We start from the raw sequence: 20,363 nt of genomic DNA, 5'->3' as shown, positions 1-20,363 counted from the left end.
TGATGGGACATTATGGCCTGGAGGGATATAGTCTGGCCTATATCTGCAGACTTTTTAACAAATTAAAGACAGGGAGGGGCTGCCTGTATGTGTATGCTCCTCTCCTTTGTCAACAGCCGTGCACCGCTTTTCTGCACCTTTCCCTGTCTCCATTGATGCCCCTTCACTGCCTCCTCCGCCTCCCTCCTCATCCTTGTCTTGTCCCCACTGTGTATTAGCGCCCTGTCAGATGCCACTTGGCTGAGCTATGTGTCTCTCTCAACTGTCTCTGTGTCCATAGGACACAGATACATCTGATTGTAATGGTGAAGAAAGGAGCCATCCATTTCCCGCTTCACCATTCACCTAAGCAGCCGGCACTCCCCAGCAGCACAATGTACTGTCACACATCAAGCTGCTGTGTAGAAGGAGGAGGGCACAGCTGATTCCCAGGTGGCACCGCTACACAGCTCGGCAGCTCCTTCAAGTCTGCCCCTCAAGACTGACATCAGGTCGACAGGCAGTGTGGCTTGGGGGGGGGGGCATCATGTGACCCGTTAACCTGATGTCAGCAAGACAACAAACCAGGTCAAATGACTGGTTTGTAAACTGAAGTTTTATCCCAGAAAACCCCTTTAAGGCTGTATCTCAGAGGAGCTCCCTAGTAAACACCTTCTTCAGCAGACCTACCTTGTTGGAACACTGGTAAGACTGCATCTCAGAGGAGCTCTGGAGTAAACCCCTGCTTCAACAGAACTACCTTGTTGGAATGCTGACAGTTTTGTGCCTCCTTCTTTTGTGGAAGATTGTATGAAACTTTGTACTCCATTATAGTCTGCAGCTTTTTAGGATGTTCAAGTACAAACAGAATCATAAATAACATAGCAACAAACAAGTCAACAATTTAAAACAAGAAAAGTTATCTTCATAAGTGATATTGCAAAAGGCCTCGCTGGTAAGGTTTGTCTTTTTGCTGATGACACAAAGATATGTAACAGGGTTGATGTTCCTGGAGGGAAACGCCAAATGGAAAAGGATTTAGGAAAACTAGAAGAATGGTCAGAACTCTGGAAACTGAAATTTAATGTGGATAAGTGCAAGATAATGCACCTGGGGCGTAAAAACCCAAGGGCAGAATATAGAATATTTGACACAGTCCTGACCTCAGTATCTGAGGAAAGGGATTTAGGAGTAATTATTTCAGAAGACTTAAAGGTGGGAAGACAATGTAATAGAGCAGCACGAAATGCCAGCAGAATGCTTGGATGTATAGGGAGAGGTATAAGCAGTAGAAAGAGTAAAGTGCTTATGCCGCTGTACAGAACACTGGTGAGACCTCACTTGGAGTATTGTGCGCAGTACTGGAGGCCATATCTCCAGAAGGATATAGATACTCTAGAGAGAGTTCAGAGAAGAGCTACTAAACTAGTACATGGATTGCAGGATAAAACTTACCAGGAAAGGTTAAAGGACCTTAATATGTATAGCTTGGAAGAAAGAAGAGACAGAGGGGATATGATAGAAACTTTTAAATACATAAAGGGAATCAACTCGGTAAAGGAAGAGAGCATATTTAAAAGAAGAAAAACTACCACAAGAGGACACAGTTTTAAATTAGAGGGGCAAAGGTTTAAAAGTAATATAAGGAAGTATTACTTTACTGAGAGAGTAGTGGATGCATGGAATAGCCTTCCTGCAGAAGTGGTAGCTGCAAATACAGTGAAGGGGTTTAAGCATGCATGGGATAGGCATAAGGCCATCCTTCATATAAGATAGGGCCGGGGGCTATCCATAGTATTCAGTATATTGGGCAGACTAGATGGGCCAAATGGTTCTTATCTGCTGACACATTCTATGTTTCTATGTTTCTATGAAGGCCTATACTGTAGATGTTTTTGAGGTGCAGGCGACATTAGCGGGCAAGAGATTGAATTTGGAGGATGAAGGAAAGATTTGTGTTAAACATAACATGGAGACAGTAGGCATGCTGCCTAGGCATTATGGTAGTGCCGCACACTGAGATGTAGATATAAAGTTTAGGTAGGTTGGTAGAAGGAAACACAAACAGTTCAGTTTTTGAAAGATTCTGTTTCACAGAAAACTTCGGGTATAAAAGGGGTGATGTCACAGGATGAAGTATATAGCTTGGTGTCATCAACATAGAGATGGTACTGAAAACCAAATCTACTGATAGTCTGTTCAATCAAGGCTGTGCAGCAAGAAAAGAGGAGAGAACCTAGAATTGAACCCTGAGGACCCCCAACAGCAATAGGGAGGGAAAGTAGAACCAGCAAAGGATACATTAAAAGAGCAGTCATAGAAATAAATAAAAAAACAAGAGAGAGCAGTGTCCTTAAGACTGATAGATACAGTGTCAAATGCTGCAGAGAGATCAAGAGTAGTCATCCGTCAGGAGGTCATTTGTCACTTTGATGAGGGACGTTTTTGTTTAGTGCGGAAGCCGAACTGTAGTGGATCAAGGAGAGAGTCGGCAGAGAGATAATGGATTAGGTGAGAGTAGACCAGGTGGTCTAGAAGTTTAGAGATGAAGGTGAGATTTGAGACAGGTCGGTAGTTAGTTACACAGTACGTTTTGTTATGGTGTTATGGCAGAATGTTTGAAAGAAGAAGGGAAGATACTAGAAGAAAGAGAGGTTGAAGATTTTATTTAGGTGAGTAGTGACAGCTGGGGGGAGAGATTAGGAGGTGTGTCACTACTAGTGCTGGCAGATGAGATTCCCGGTGTCCAGTTGCCAGGCAGACAGTCTGATCCGGCCAGACAGGACTTGCTTCTGCCTGACATATTTGGACCTGGACTTGACCGCTCGTGTATGACCTTGGCTTGGTATTGTTTAGTGATCTGCTTTCTGATTTGCCTTCATTTTGATCCAGTATGTTTGACTCTGAGTACTTTTGTTCTGGGTTTTTCTCAGTGTTTGTGTGCCTGCTGTCACTTTTTTTCCCTCTGCTTTTCCCTGGTAAGCCCCAGCACGTAAATAAGCAGACCATCGACCAGTTGTGGTCTGCCACTTAGGACAGTCGTGCAAGTAGGCATGGAGGTGAAGGTGGAATTTAGGGTTCACTTGTTTCCCCTGTGACAGGGTGTGAGGGAATAGGGTCAGTAGTGCATGTCATAGGGTGAGAAGAAGAGAGGAGCCTTCAGATTTCTTCTTCTGTGACTGGGTTGAAAGTGAATAGTGAACCAGCATGGGAGAGGGGATCAATTATGACACTTGAGGCTGCATGCTAATTTTATGCTGGATGTTTGCAATTTTCTGTTTGAAGTAGGAGGCCAGATCCTTCAGCATAGAGGTCTGAAATTAGATATCTCTCCCACAGCTCTAGAGGACTGGTCACAAGTCCATAACCTCTCTTTCTTGCCGATTGTCCCATCTCAAACTGCCTGGAAGTCAACAAGGATGAGGAGAAAAGCAGGAAAACTGACTCCGAAACGCCTCCGCACCGAACACACCTGAGATGGACACTGTAATTTATGGCTATTTCAATAACCCTCAGCTATATCCTTTACGATATTTCAAGAGGACCCACTGTTTCCATTCATATGATTACTAAGTTTGTCTTTATTTTCCCATTCTTCTGTACTCTCCTCTCACCCGTAGAGGCCATACTCTCTAGTCTCTGTCTACTATTCTCAGATACCCTACTATGTTAAAATTGTCAGGCTTAACTATAGATAAGCAATTGTAACTAAGGTGACAGTGGGAGAGGCATTGATGTGTCTTTAGACAATCATTCCTCTCTCCTTGCCCCCCCCCCTTGCACTTTCATAAAGTTCATGTTGGCTCTATACGAGTTGAGCCTTACTATGGTTATCATATTGTTATGTTTTTAGTGAGAAAGTTAGTAATCCTACAAATGCAGGTTTTCAAACAAGAGGTTTGTAAAGAATACAGGGTTTCAAGACCAGTTAGCCTGCTTCCAGTCAGATAAAGTAATCCAGGATTTCACCACTCCAGGGGTTCCGCCTACTGAGCTAATATACCAGATTGTATGCACTACATCGGTCGGGGCCCAATAGAACTTGATTTAAAAAAATGTAAGACTCAGAAATGAAGTCCCGTGCCAGCTCCAGCTTCATTAATGCGTGAGTGATACCTCAGCGGCTGACCCCTCAAATGTCAACAGCCAGTTAGTAAGTGGAATAGTAAATGATTAGAAATGTTACAGTAAGAGGCAACAATTGTGAGCACACAGGGGATACTGACTTCATGGGATGTTTAGGTTGATTTAAAACCTTCATCCACCAGCATGTTGATACAGAGCCCACACTCCAGCACCCCTGTTTCCCACCTCTCCTTAACTCCTCAGTGGCATATAGACAGGAGAATAAACATACGTGCCGCCAGTGCCCCTTCCACTCCTCATATCAGCCCCATGCTATATGGAAAAAAAAAGGCATCCCGGTAGATCATCAAAGCATTAGCGGTTCCCAGTATAGGGGATCTCTCACGCTGTCTTCCCGGTAGCTATCGCTCCCATCCTCCACTCTTCTACCTTCCCCTGTAGCCAGCCAGAGTTAAGCAGCGGGTCCCTCCAGCGGGAGAATGGCTCAGAGCAGGAGTGTCCATCCGATCATCAGGATGCCAAGGACAGAGGCACATTGAGTGTCCGCGCAAAGCACCAGGCACATCGATCAAGCTCACACATTGCAGGCTGGGAAGGGAGGTGGAGCTACGGCCTGACATGTCACGCTCAACACGTCATACCCTTACATTTAGGATACATTAATAGGATATGCCATATCTCAAGAACGGTAGTAGAGAGCAAACCATACATGTGCAGCCACTCCTGAATTCACTGCTATGCTATGTGACTTCCAAAAAATGCTCTGTTCCCCTACGCTCTGCGCCCCATGTTCTACGCCCCTAAATTTCTGTGTCCCCATTCTCAGTGCCCCAATGCTCTGTGCTTTCATTCTCTGTGTCCCCATTCTCTGTTTATTAATGCTCTGTGCCCCAATATACGGTACTGTATAATCAGGGACACCCAAAACTAGGTGAATCGACCCAGTGACCAGGTTCAGGATCAAAGGGATCAAAGGGTGATGCGCCCTTTATGGCCACACAGGTTGCACACCCCTAAGGTCGGCCCTGATTTCGACACTGTGCTCCCACAAACCAGCAGTAAAATGTATTGAGAAGACTCCCCTTTCAGTTCTCTCCATTATGTGCATGAGCATGGGAGTCCTCATAATTTTACTGCTGGTTTGTTGGAGCACAGCATTGAAATAAAAGTGAGTATGAAGATAAAAAATTACATAACCAGACTTGGAGTCATTTACCCCATTCTCTACTTATTCTAGTTTGTTTCAGAGCTGACAGATTTTCTTTAAAATACAGAAGGCCAAACCGTCTCAAACGTGGAAAAGTGTACTAGTAATGTTCCCTCTTACTGCGGCAAATATCTTTCTGCCAAAAATGAGCACAGTACCTTGCTGACGGACTCCAGTGCATGGCCTTGCAGATTTTTGACCTTTTAATCTTTCTTCCTTTTTCTCTCTCTCTCTGTCTCTCTCTGTAGCACTTCTGATGAAGTTGCTTCCTTAGCTGTTAACGGTCTGAGAGATGATGGTTCTCTGGGACCCAGGCCTAGTCCTGATGAGTAAGCACATGTAGGTCCTCTCTGTTCCTCATCTAAGCACAGAATCTCATACACTATATAAACGGGGACGGAACAAGGTCCATCTCTTTGAAACCTCAAAGGGGTTGAGTCAAGGTTTTTAGCCCCGACCTATCCATACAACACTACTGTAGGCAAATACACCAAATAAGAATATTTCACTTAACCAAATAATAATATAACAATTAACCCTTTTGCAGCAACTTTGTTTTGGGGTACTGAAGCAGCATCACCAGATCCAGTAGGAAAACAGAACTAGCCACCAGCTATCACAACAAGGGTGTCCTCCTTCTCCTGGCCTCCTTTGCTACAGCCAGGAAGCATCCACATGCAGTACATTGTCCTTGTCATCATCATCATCCGTTACTGCTTCTCCCGCTGAGACTACTCCTCCTACTCTGCTTGTCGTCAGCCATCGATAACAGAATACGTATCGGGCAATTCAATGGTGTTTTAGCTTAAAGGGGTTGTCTCCCTTCACCCCTGGAAATGAGCAGTGTCACTCTGACATTATATGCTATCGCTGTCATTGTGTTAAAGAGCTTAAAAGGGGGTGAGGGGAGGAGCAAAGAAAAAGAAATAAAAAGTGGGACAGACAATAACGAAAAAAGATGAGTCCTAGGGGACCTCAGAGTGTCATATATCAATTTTCAGGCTAATTGGAACACTTTTGATTCTGTTAAAATCGATTCGGAACCTAATACATTTTTTGAAAGATCTGATGAATAGGGCACAAACCAAATTTCAATTTCAACCTTGCTCACAAAGAATAAACGGTGATCCCTAATAAAACATAACTTTTAATCAGTCAGATTAATAACAGTCCCTCAAAATATACCAGATCAACAAAAAAAATAATAATATTAGAGTACTCAATAAAACTCCAACTTAATGGTGCATGGCGAGATTTACTCCATCATTTAAAACAGCTTTTAAGGAGCTTAATAAACTATATCGTGAACATATCTCAAGTTGGTGGGAGGTACAAAGTTTGGACAATTACCTAAAACATGGAATTGTTCCCAGGGGTCTGAGGATTTCTCTTGTCCCGGTATCTAGACTGAGAAATACTGGATTCAATGGCAGATGGGAACAACTTGCCACTTTCAGCTCTCTCAGGTTTATAGAACTCTTATTAGAGGAGGAGAAAATTAATCTTGAGAGTCTAAGTGAGAAATTGAAAAAACAAATTGAGATTGCGAAATCTTTCTCGCAAGATCCTGAATTCTCAAATAAGGAGAAACAACGTCAGACCTCTGTGGAGAAATTTCAGTTTTATCTGCGTGATCGGAAACATCGGCAATTCAACCAGCAACTACCAGAGTTTAAGGAGAACAAGGCCTATTGTGTATTAAAAGAAAAACCTGCAGCAAAAGAGACTGCCTCAGACCTCTCCACTACTGAGACAGATAAATCTGATAGTGATAGAGAACAGACAAACAAAAGTAAGAATAGGAACTAATACAGAAGAGGGAGGGGTCGAGGTGGTAGAGGGAGAGGTCAACTGTCAGGTCCTTCCTCCAATTTTTTAGATCAGGGAATCTCGTACCACCTGAGGAATTGGTCAAGCCAAAGGGACTAATAGGTCCCAAAGTAATCAACCTATCACTTAGGCCCCTATCCACTGTTGAAATGACTGTCCTTAGCAAGGGGCTCTCCTTCTTCCCGACACAGCGCTTTAATGATTTTATCTGGGTCAAGGATCTGAATTTGTTTATCCGTAAGCTCCGGTGGCACAAGTTTTTTATGAATATGGACAAGTGCCAGTGTCGTGACCTAGGAATTCCTCTTGACATTCTTTATGATGTCAGAATTTTGAACAGCTTATCCGAGTTAGACAATCAGGGTGAGGGAGAAGGACCCTTTACCTCCTTGAAGCATAAAAGTAAAAATATGTCACCACTTGAGGATGTTTCGTGTCTTGATGTTTTTCTTCAACTAGTTACTGATGATCTGTGAAAATTGTCTACCTCTGGTCTGTCGCGCAATTTCTCCAGTGATGATCGAGAAGCTATCACCTCTCTCAAAAATGATTCCACAATTACAATCAAACTCTCGGATAAGGGAAGGAATACAGTAATCATGAATATTGAGGATTATCAAAAGATGTGTTGGCAATTGCTTAGTGATAGTTCGGATTATGACATACTTGTGACTAATCCAACAAAATCTTACCTGGTTGAATTGCGGAACATTCTAGTAGAGGCAAAATCGGATAAAATCATCTCACAAGAGGAATTCGATTTCCTATTTCTGAAATTTCCAGTTGTCGCCACTTTTTATAGCCTTCCAAAGGTTCATAAGGGTACTAATCCCCTAAAAGGGCGACCTATTGTGCCGGGAGTGGGTAGTATTGGCCAAAACTTGGGCAAATACATTGATCAGATACTCTTGCTCTTTGTTACATCATTACCCTCGTACACACGTGATAGTATGGACCTATTGAAGAGGATAGATGGCATCATTCTGGACAAAGGGTCGATTCTTGCCAGTATTGATGTCGAAGCCCTGTACTCATCTATTCCCCATGAGATGGGACTTCAAGCTGTCAAATACTATCTAAGCATGAGGGGACAACAATTTAATGAACACAATCAGTTTGTCTAGAAACTTCTCAGGTATCTCCTTACACATAATTTTTTCCTTTTTGATGGCAAGTTATACTACCAGCTCAGGGGCACTGCAATGGGATGTTCTTGCGCAAATTTACTCCTGGGCTGGTGGGAAGCCACTACAGTGTTCACTGATGTGCATTTGTCATGTACCGGGTCAATTTCTCTGTGGGCCAGGTACATTGATTACATATTTATTACAAACCGGATTCCAAAAAAGTTGGGACACTAAACAAATTGTGAATAAAAACTGAATGCAATGATGTGGAGATGGCAAATGTCAATATTTTATTTGTAATAGAACGTAGATGACAGATCAAACGTTCAATCCGAGTAAATGTATCATTTTAAAGGAAAAATACGTTGATTCCAATTTTTACGGTGTCAACAAATCCCAAAAAAGTTGGGACAAGTAGCAATAAGAGGCTGGAAAAAGTAAATTTGAGCATAACGAAGAGCTGGAAGACCAATTAACACTAATTAGGTCAATTGGCAACATGATTGGGTATAAAAAGAGCTTCTCAGAGTGGCAGTGTCTCTCAGAAGCCAAGATGGGTAGAGGATCACCAATTCCCACAATGTTGCGCAGAAAGATAGTGGAGCAATATCAGAAAGGTGTTACCCAGCGAAAAATTGCAAAGACTTTGCATCTATCATCATCAACTGTGCATAACATCATCCGAAGATTCAGAGAATCTGGAACAATCTCTGTGCGCAAGGGTCAAGGCCATAAAACCATACTGGATGCCCGTGATCTCCGGGCCCTTAAACGACACTGCACCACAAACAGGAATGCTACTGTAAAGGAAATTACAGAATGAGCTCAGGAATACTTCCAGAAACCATTGTCAGTGAACACAATCCACCATGCCATCCGCCTTTGCCAGCTGAAACTCTACAGTGCAAAGAGGAAGCCATTTCTAAGCAAGATCCACAAGCTCAGGCGTTTTCACTGGGCCAGGGATCAAGTTCTTTTTGGAAATCTGGGACGCCATGTCATCCGGACCAAAGAGGACAAGGACAACCCAAGTTGTTATCAACGCTCAGTTCAGAAGCCTGCATCTCTGATGGTATGGGGTTGCATGAGTGCGTGTGGCATGGGCAGCTTGCATGTCTGGAAAGGCACCATCAATGCAGAAAAATATATTCAGGTTCTAGAACAACATATGCTCCCATCCAGACGTCATCTCTTTCAGGGAAGCCCCTGCATTTTTCAACAAGATAATGCCAGACCACATTCTGCATCAATCACAACATCATGGCTGCGTAGAAGAAGGATCCGGGTACTGAAATGGCCAGTCTGCAGTCCAGATCTTTCACCTATAGAGAACATTTGGTGCATCATAAAGAGGAAGGTGCAACAAAGAAGGCCCAAGACGATTGAACAGTCAGAGGCCTGTACTGTATTAGACAAGAATGGGAGAGCATTCCTATTTCTAAACTTGAGAAACTGGTCTCCTCGGTCCCCAAACGTCTGTTGAGTGTTGTAAGAAGAAGGGGAGATGCCACACAGTGGTGAAAATGGCCTTGTCCCAACTTTTTGGGGATTTGTTGACACCATGAAATTCTGATTCAACATATTTTTCCCTTAAAATGGTACATTTTCTCAGTTTAAACTTTTGTTCCGTGATTTATGTTCTATTCTGAATAAAATCTTAGAAGTTGGCACCTCCACATCATTGCATTCAGTTTTTATTCACAATTTGTATAGTGTCCCAACTTTTTGGGAATCCGGTTTGTATCTGGTCAGAGATGGAATTGGCCTTTATGACCTTTGTGGACGAACTCAATAATAATCAAATTGGACTACGTTTTACATGTGAGATGAATAGGAATAGCCTCCCCTTTCTTGACATTCTGATCTCTAAAAATATCTCGGAGGAATAGGCTACGACTATCTACCTCAAACCTACATCAACCAACTAGGTTCTTCATTGGAAGAATAGCCACCCCCTACCTCTGAAGAGAGGGATACCATGGGGGCAATATATGCGCTTGAGACGTAATTGCTCCAAAAAATCTGAATTTGTCGATCAGGCTACGATCCTCCGGAACCGTTTTTTAGCGAGAAGATGCCCAGATTCAGTACTAAGGCCAGCGTACCAAACTGCCCTGTCATCTACACGTACTGAACTTTTGGTCCCTAGAACTAAACCGGGTGTAGAGCAAAAAATCCGGCTGATTGCTACTTTTGACGAGGCGGCTGGCCCAATGAGAGACATTCTACAAAAACATTGGCCCATTCTGTTAATGGATCCGGCTAAATGTTTTACAGTGTCAACCTACAACGTTCCTTTCTCATTAAAGATTTTATAAACTGCCGCACTCGGGGAGTCATTTAGAAAATCACGTGTGATTGCCCAATGGAATATGTAGGAAAAACAAAGCGGGAACTGCGTAGACGCATTGGGGAACATTTAGGGGACATTACTAATAGGATTGACACGGCTGTGTCCCGTCACGTGAATTATCACCACTCTAGTAACCCCAAATGCATCAAAGCCATCGGTATTGAAGTTGTCCCACCACCCATACGTGGAGGTGACTGGGACTGTACTCTATTACAACATGAGGCCCGGTGGATTCATACACTACACACTGTGTCCCCATTAGGTTTAAATGAACAGCTGTGCTTCAGCTATTTCATTTGAGGCTATTACCATCCCCTCAGTTTGTCTCGTACATCTGTGACATATTTGGTAAATATGCTTCATCACCTATTGAATAGGTATGCAATAATTACAATGACATTTTGATCTCTCTACATTTATTGTGATAATCGTGTGTCTACTTCTGTGTATGATCTATTCTAAGTTTTGGTCTCCTTGACCTCTTTACCTTTTATACCTAAACGCCATTTAATGCCCTTCATATGTAGCGCTGTCCCATATTCAGGACCGCACGGATGCGCATTGCCGGTAGAATGTCCCGGTTGCCTTGCAACAAGTCGCAACTAGGTCACATGCTATGCATGCATCCAACGTCATTGGCGCGCAATGTGGCCTCTTCTGATGACGAGCGATGTATCCGAACGCGTCACCAACTAACTTTATACCAGGCAGGCGCTCTCGGTATTGAGCGCTTGCCACGCCTGTGCGGGCAGTGCCTACAATCACATTTGACGTCAATGTGCTGCGTCCCAGGCCTCGTTATGAGACCGGGTCTGGATTTAAATTACGGGCGGGCGGCTGTCGGCAGACAGGTCATCTCACTGCCTCAACAGATGCACCGGCCCACCGGACTGGAGGTCTCTTCTCGTCATAAGGTTCCCCCACATTACGGCAAGTGCCCCACATCGCATGGTACTTTTATAGGCCCAGCATCTAGGAGTGGAGCTTACATTTTGGGCTACCACTTCTATTGAAATAGCCCAAATTACCTTTCTGGAATTCGTTTACATTATGTACTACCATCTATCTGTACATTTATTTAACTCATGCCCTTCTGGATATGTTTTTTGTTCCTTTCCAGTTTTTGTTATGTTTCCCCTGATGAGAGTAAAATCGAAACATGCATGTAGGGATTAGCTTCACTAGGGCTCTTTAGGGTCAAGTTGCTTGAGGGCAAGGTTCTGGATGGGGTCGTTCTTTTTAGGATGAGTGCTCCGTGGCTAGAACGATAGGGCCACCATAGCAACCTTAGGGTTGTCTAGGGATCTAGAGCCCCCTTCTGTACCTGTCCATTACTTGCCTTAACTTTCAGGATCATACTATCCGTTGTGATTCTACGAAGTCCGGATGAACCTTACAATCTGGTAGGACTATCGGTTATTATTTTTTTTTGTGGTGCCGCTGTGCACCATTAAGTTGGAGTTTTATCGAGTACTCTAATATTATAATTTTTTGTTGATCTGGTATATTTTGAGGGACCATTATTAATCTGACTGATTAAAAGTTATGTTTTATTAGGGATCACTGTTTATTCTTTCGTGTTTCTGTACCCCGTGGTGATAGTGTTATAAATTATCATACAGTACTTCTCCAATTCCCTTCACAAAGTATACACAGTATAAAACCGGCTGCCTAAAACCATCACTAGGGGGATCTCAGCGCCTAGGAATTTACAGGTATACATTTACGGAAGGTGTAAAAATCTCTCTGCACTGTTGCCCCTCTGATGATGGTTGCCAGAAAATGCAGTCGATTAATACCTGGAACAGAAGTATTTTAACACTGTGACCCCCTCCCTGGGACCCCATAGCAGTTGTGTGGCCTGCCTCCCTACTGGGAGCAGCAATATCTTGGAAGGGTCATTTTAAATTTTATTATATCTATTGTACAGTATATCCACTGTAACAAGCAACTTTTTTATTGTCACAATGTCACAATCTAAAATGGAAAATTTTTTATTATTTTATTTGTAATGTGTTAGTAACAACAAATAAACCCTGTGTAGACTTATCCTAAAGTCAAACTCTCCTTTATATTCTCCTACTTCTTGCTAACCTACAAAATGTGTGTAGGAGGAAGGAAGTGTGTTATCTATCAACTAATTGTAACTTATGAATTTTGTGTTATCTGTCTTGTGCTTTATGCAAGTGTTACATTACCTTTTTATTGTAATGTTGCCCTTAAATGATCATGAGATGACTGTTGAAAAGTTATCTAAGAAGCAAAATCCAGCATGATACTATAATCTAATGTCTTTATTACTTTCACACTCGAATTTTGGCTTTCCGTTTGCGAGATCCGTTCAGGGCTCTCAAAAGCGGTCCAAAACGGATTAGATTTGCGCTAATGCATTCTGAATAGAAAAGGATCCACTCAGAATGCATTAGTTTGCCTCCGTTCAGTCACCATTCCTCTCTGGAGGCGGACACCAAAACGCTGCCTGCAGCATTTTGCTGTCCGCCGGACGAAGCGGAGCCAAACTGATCCATCCTGGCACACAATGTAAGTCAATGGGGACGGATCAAGTTTCTCTGACACAATCTAGCACAATAGAAAACTGATCCGTCCCCGATTGACTTTCAATGGAGTTCAAGACGGATCCGTCATGGCTATAGAAGACATAATACAACCGGATCCGTTCATGATGGATGCATGCGGTTGTATTATTGTAACAGAAGCGTTTTTGCAGATCCATGACAGATCCACAAAAAACGCTAGTGTGAAAGTAGCTTTAGTTGTAAGACACATAACATGTAAAATACTATGCTGTCACCAGATTATCAGCATTAATCCAGCTGACGTGTGACATGTACATGTCGGCTGAATGTAATGATTTTAGTCCTATTTCTTTATGTGCCCTCAATGTGTCTAAAATCAATCTTTTATAATATGTAAACAAGCCCCTGGGTGGAACAAGGGCTGTGCTGTTGCACCCAGAGGTTCTGCTCCCTGGCACGCCTGGCCCTGAAGTCTTGCAGAGCGTGTTCAGCACCTGAGCCATACAGGAATGGCTTGCAAGGAGAGAGGGATAGAGCTCACAGAGAGAGATAGTAAAATGCAGAACACAAGTTTAGTGCCAGTAAGTGTGTTTCACAGTGAGGAAAAGATAATATATGGTTAGAATAATTGCAATAGATAGATCTATCGTTGCTTTAAGTGAATGTTGCTGAAGCTGCCATTTTTTATTAATGTGAATCACCTCAATCTTTATCACATCGATCACAGATCTTCTACAATAATAGATTAATCCTGGTACTGTGCCACTGTGTGCCATGTCAAGTAATTCAGTGAGACAGATTTATTATTAAAAACTAGTGTTGAGCGAACACGAACTTTGCAGCAAAATTCAGAGTTCAGAGTTCGGGGATTTAATAAAGCTTGTTGAAAGGCTGCAGCCAATCAACAAGCTTTTAAGCTGTAGGCACTTAGAAGCCATCACAGCCATGCCTAGTAATGGCATGGCTGTGATTGGCTGGTGCATCATGTGACCCAGGCTTTATGCAAGCTGGATTACGTATAGCACCACCCATCAGCTCTGAGTAGTGCAGGGACAGGAAGTAGGCAGCTGAAGTGAGGGAGAGTGTTAGGAATCTCATATGGCTATTTATTCTATGGGTGACCTATAGTGATTTTTTTTGTGGGTGCAATACACCGGCTTTGCACCCCTGACTCAGAAATATAATAATTAATCTGGTTGTTAATTCTGTGAGTGACCTATAGCAATTTTTGTGGGTGCAATGCACCATCTTTTTACCCCTGTCACAAAAATATAATAGTTAGGCCTCATGCACATGACCGTATGTATTTTGTGGTCCGCAAAAAACGGATCCGCAAAAAATACGGATGACTTCCATGTGCATTCTGTATTTTGTGGAATGGAACAGCTGGCCCCTAATAGAACAGTAATATCTTTGTCCATTATGCGAACAATAATAGGACATACGGACATACGGAAACGGAATGCACACTGAGCAACTTCCATTTTTTTTACAGACCCAATGAAATAAATGGTACCGTATATGTTCCGCAAACAAAATGGAACAGACACGGAAAGAATATACGTTCAGGTGCATGTGTTCGGTGGGTGACATATACCCATTTTTGGTGTGAGGTACACCTGCACTGCATACATGTCACTGATGGTGTTGCAGAAAACTGGAAGTTATAAATAAACATCTGACTGACTTGATCCCAAACTAAGGAACATATGGGTGAGCCCTATAAAACCCCTAGAGCTCTCCCTGACTGCGATGCCCATGCAAAGATCTTTATGATAGACGATTGCATGCCCTTGTACCTAGACTGTGTGACAACTGAAAACCCTATAATAGTGAGGGGACACGACCACCGGCTCCCTGCACTTAATACGGAGGGAGTCAGGGTCACCTAGAATCAAGCCAGCACGGAAACACAAATAAAGGAAAAAGACTTATCTGAGGAACCAGCAGTTGCAGCCTCTAGCAGTGAACACAATCCAGGAAGTAGTATAAACTGCAAAGTGAGGCAGTATGGGAGGGAATAAAAAAGGAAGGCAATCAGTGTAAATAGATGACAGCTGGGAGAAGGAAAAGAGATGACAAAGTGAAACCAAAACAAAAAACATCATGCAAGAGGTACAGAAGAACGTCTGCCAGAGCTTCTCAGAGAGCTGGCGGTGACAGTACCCCTCCCTCTACGAGTGGACTCCGGACACTCAGAGCCCACCTTCTCAGGATGGGACCTATGGAAAGCCCTGATGAGACGAGTGGCCTTAATGTCCGCCACTGGGACCCACATCCTCTCCTCAGGACCATAACCCTCCCAATGAACGAGGTACTGGAGAGAACCTCGGATAATGCGAGAATCCACAATCCTAGAGACCTGAAATTCAAGATTACCATCAATAACAATCGGAGGAGGAGGCAAAGAGGAGGATACAGTGGGTTGGACATACGGTTTTAATAAGGACCTGTGAAAAACATTATGGATCTTCCAAGTCTGAGGAAGATCAAGACGGAAGGCAACGGGATTGATGACGGACAAGATCTTGTAAGGCCCAATAAACTTAGGACCCAACTTCCAGGAGGGAACCTTCAGTTTGATATTCTTTGTAGACAACCACACCAGATCACCCACATTCAGGTCCGGACCAGGCACACGTCTCTTATCCGCCACACGCTTATATCTCTCACTCATCCTCTTCAGATTACCCTGAATCTTTTGCCAAATAAATGACAAAGACAAGGAAAATCTCTCCTCATCAGGTAAACCAGAAGACCCCTCTCCAGAGAATGTCCCAAACTGCGGATGAAACCCATATGCACCAAAAAATGGTGACTTATCAGAGGACTCCTGGCGACGGTTATTTAAAGCAAACTCAGCAAGGGACAAAAAAGAACACCAATCCTCCTGATTCTTTGCCACAAAACAGCGCAGATATGTCTCCAGATTCTGATTGACGCGTTCGGTCTGGCCATTCGACTGCGGGTGAAAAGCAGAAGAGAACGACAACCGAACCACCAAGCGAGAACAGAAGGCCGTCCAGAATCTGGAAACAAACTGCGTGCCCCTATCAGAAACTATGTCTGAAGGAATGCCATGCAATTTGACAATGTGATCAACAAATGCTTGCGCCAGCGTTTTAGCATTGGGTAACCCAGGAAAGGGAATTAAATGTGCCATTTTGCTAAAACGGTCCACTACTACCAGAATCACAGTCTTCCCCGAGGAACGAGGCAGGTCCATAATGAAGTCCATGGACAGATGCGTCCAAGGACGGGAAGGAATGGGTAACGGGAGGAGAGCGCAGGTCTCGCAGGCTGCCACAAAACCCTCAACCGTCTTACGAAGAGCCGGCCACCAGAATCTCCGAGCAATGAGATCCACTGTGGCTCTACTCCCCGGGTGCCCAGCAAGGACAGTATTGTGGTGCTCCTTAAAAACCTTGTGTCGTAAAGCGAGAGGCACAAACAACCACCCAGGAGGACAAAGATCAGGAGCCTCTGCCTGGGCTGCCTGAACCTCTGCCTCCAAATCAGGATAAAGAGCAGAGACGACCACCCCTTCAGCCAAAATGGGACCCGGGTCTTCAAAGTTACCCCCTCCTGGAAAACAACGTTCACATTTTTAACCCCAGGACGGAACGTGACAACAAAATTAAACCTAGAAAAGAATAAAGACCATCTGGCCTGTCTCGGGTTCAGACGCTTGGCTGATTCCAAGTAGGCAAACAATTAGTTAGGTCACTTGTAGGTCAGGTCCATTTAGGCCCATGGATTGGTGCAAAAGTGGAAGTGACCAAAAAACATAAACACTATTTAAAGATCCTTGGCGGTATACCCAAGGTCTAAAAATATGCCAATGGGCAAAAAATTACAGGGTAGGTCTTACCGGTAAAGGATGCCCGGACCGTGTAGTCCACTGTTCAAAAGAAGAAATCTTTGAACCTGGTTGCGACCGTCAATGGGTTAGGTCTTGATAGCTGAGGGCCACAGGGAAAAATCTAACCCTGTTATTGCCCTACTTGGCCTGTTATGCCCTAACCTCCTAACACGGGGTCCTGTCCCCGCAAGGGGTGGCCCTGTCCGGAACCTGACCCTGAAAAATGCACCCTAGATGGCCCTGTGAAAGAAGGGGAAGAGGCCCTAAAGGGGCTATGACTATCAGGGTGGTAAAGTTGGTGAAAAGGGTGAAGAAGTCCCTAAGGACTAAAGTAAGGATATATTCATAGTCCCTACGCGTTTCATTAATGAATATATAACAACCTTCGATAAATCAGATTCCTCTAATACTACAGGACCCCCTAACTCGTCAGGGGACAGGGGTCATGGGTAGAGGAAAAGCACCCACTCCTATGTCAGCTGTATGATGTTGGCGGACATAGGGGAGGGGGAAGGAATGGAGATTACACAAGCTTGAGTGGACGTGTATAGTCCAAGTCAGCCCAAGTACCTGTAAGTGGGAAAACATAAAGAGAAAAAGCCCACTCAGGTACGAGATATAATCATGATTCCTGCATATGGCATATTGAATGCGTGTTACTTACTGTGAGTCACATGGAACGCGTATGGCCTATACCATGGAGGGTGGCAGGGCAGCTTGATATACCGCCTGTCTGCCGGCGTCTGTTGACGCAAATAGTGTGCGCTCTGGGGTTTAAATGGGCGGAAGGGGCTGGCAGTGCGTCTGTTTAAGGGGCGTGGCCACCGCACACGCGATTACTTGTGTATCGCATGACGCGGTCGGCCACCCCCTATTACGCATGCGCACTAGCAGAGAAGGCGGCCGTTACGCCGTGCAGCCACAGCCGCGTCACAGTGTTCGTCATTAATTAGGGGGCGTGGTCAGAGCGGAACGCTGCGTCGGCCGTCCGATGGAGGCAGCCGAGGTGGGAGGAGTCACTGATAAAGCAAGGTAACTCCTACTACCAACCTTGCGCTGATATTGGGGATGGAAATATACATCCACCCCTGTGTGGGACCTCAGGGGGACATTCATAACAGATTAACTACTGGGTCTAGACGGAGTGCCATGACATTAAAGATAAACAATAATGTTTTCAATTTATTATATTAATTAATTATGTATACCGCTCAAATCTAGCAGTGCAATCATAACTAAGATTCGCACATATGGCAAGAGAGCGGAGATGAGCAAAACGGTGGTGATAGCCTGAGACGGGTATACGAATATACAGATCATCTCAGATCAGGTCCAGAGGACGGATAACGGTTAGTTTAAAGGCGATGCGCCTCCTATTCAGACCATGCAGAGGGAAAAATAAATAAATAAATAAAAAATACAAATCTACATGTACGTTTGAAATTCATGTGACAGAGATATCATAGGGATTACAGGAAGCAGCCAAAATGCAGTTGGTCGTTCAAGCCGAGGGGGTTGGTGGTCCTAACCTTAAATATCCACCAACACTCCCTCTGGAGAATCCTTTTGTCCCAGTCCCCTCCCCGTAATGGCTTCTTGATCACCTCCAAACCTGTAAATTTAACCCCTGATGCACGTCCATCGTGGACCAAGTGCATGTGTCTCGCTACCGGGGTATCTCTCTTGTTACGGATGTCACCCATGTGCTCACCTATACGTATCCGTAGTTCCCTACGGGTCTTACCCACGTATCTGATACCACACTCACAGGTGAGCAGGTAGATTACTCCTACCGTGCGGCAGTTTATAAAATCACGTATTTGGTGAGTGAAGCCTATGGAGTCAAATGTCACTGTTTTACTCTGGGTGACAAATTTGCAAAAACTGCAGCGGCCGCACTTGAAGCATCCGTATACTGGTTTGTCTAGCCACGTTCTTTTTTTTTTTGGGGGGGGGGGGGGGGGTATAATGACTATGAACAAATAGATCTCTGAGGTTGGTTCCCCTCCTAAAAGTCACTGATGGATGAATGCTGATCACGTCTGCTAGGTCTGGATCCATCCGGAGAGTATCCCAGTTACGGGCTAGAATCTCCTTAATTTCCCTGGCCGCTGAATCATAAGTGCCAATAATTCGTAGGGACTTTTGTGGTTCAGTTTTGGCTCCCTTCACGGGATGTAGGAGTGTTGTACGTGTCTCCTGTTGTGCTCTCTGATATGCTTTTCTTAGTACATTATCAGGATATCCCCGTGCGCGGAAGCGCTCTCTCAGCTCCTGTGCTTGGCGTTTAAATTCCCGCGGTTCCGAGCAATTCCGCCTAAGTCTCAGGTATTGGCCCACAGGGATACCCCGCTTCAATGGGACAGGATGACAGCTGTCCCATCGAAGCAGAGAATTCGTTGATGTCTCCTTACGAAAAATAGTTGTCTGGAGACCTCCCTCCCTGTCTCTAGATATGCAGATGTCGAGAAATGGCAGATTGTCTCGTACAATTACAGATGTAAACCTGAGGTTAATGGAATTATGATTAAGTTCATCCACCAACCTCCCGAACTCGTCCTCTGGCCCGCTCCACAGTATGAAAATATCATCTATGAAGCGGGCCCAGAGGACGATATACTCGGTGTACCAGCCAGGTGTATCGCCAAACACCGTAGTCTCCTCCCACCAGCCCAGGAGCAAGTTGGCATAGGATGGTGCACAAGAGCTACCCATCGCGGTGCCCCTGAGCTGGTGGTATAACCGTCCGTCAAAGAGGAAACAATTACTTGTCAGTACAAAGTTCAAGAGTTTGAGTACCAGTTCATTGTGTGCAGAGAACTGCAGTCCTCTAGCTCTCAGGAAGTATGCTGTAGCTGGGAGACCCTTCTCATGGGGGATTGAGGAATACAGAGCCTCAACATCAATCAATGCCATAAACCAATGTGGTTCTAGATTGAGATTTTCTAACTTTGAGAGTAGATCTCCAGTATCTTTAACATAAGATGGCAGGGACTGCACAAATGGGCTTGAAATGCGGTCCACGTATATTCCGCTATTTTGTGGCAGACTGCCTACCCCCGATACAATTGGGCGACCCTTAAGGGGTAATGTACCCTTATGTACCTTGGGTAGGCAGTAGAAGGTTGCCATGGTGCCATGTGCCGGGAAAAGAAATTCAAACTCATCACTGCTAATGAGACCATCCATCTTGGCTACCGTTATAATTTCTCGTGGGGTGGGGTCAGATGGTAATGTTTCATAGCTATCTTTGTCACTGAGTAAAGTGAGGCACATACAGTACAGACCAAAAGTTTGGACACACCTTCTCATTCAAAGAGTTTTCTTTATTTCCATGACTATGAAAATTGTAGATTCACACTGAAGGCCTCAAAACTATGAA

The sequence above is a fragment of the Bufo bufo genome, chromosome 3 (genome assembly GCF_905171765.1).
Source record: "Bufo bufo chromosome 3, aBufBuf1.1, whole genome shotgun sequence".
Lineage (NCBI taxonomy): Eukaryota > Metazoa > Chordata > Amphibia > Anura > Bufonidae > Bufo > Bufo bufo.
Note: the sequence above shows the minus strand (reverse complement) of the source record.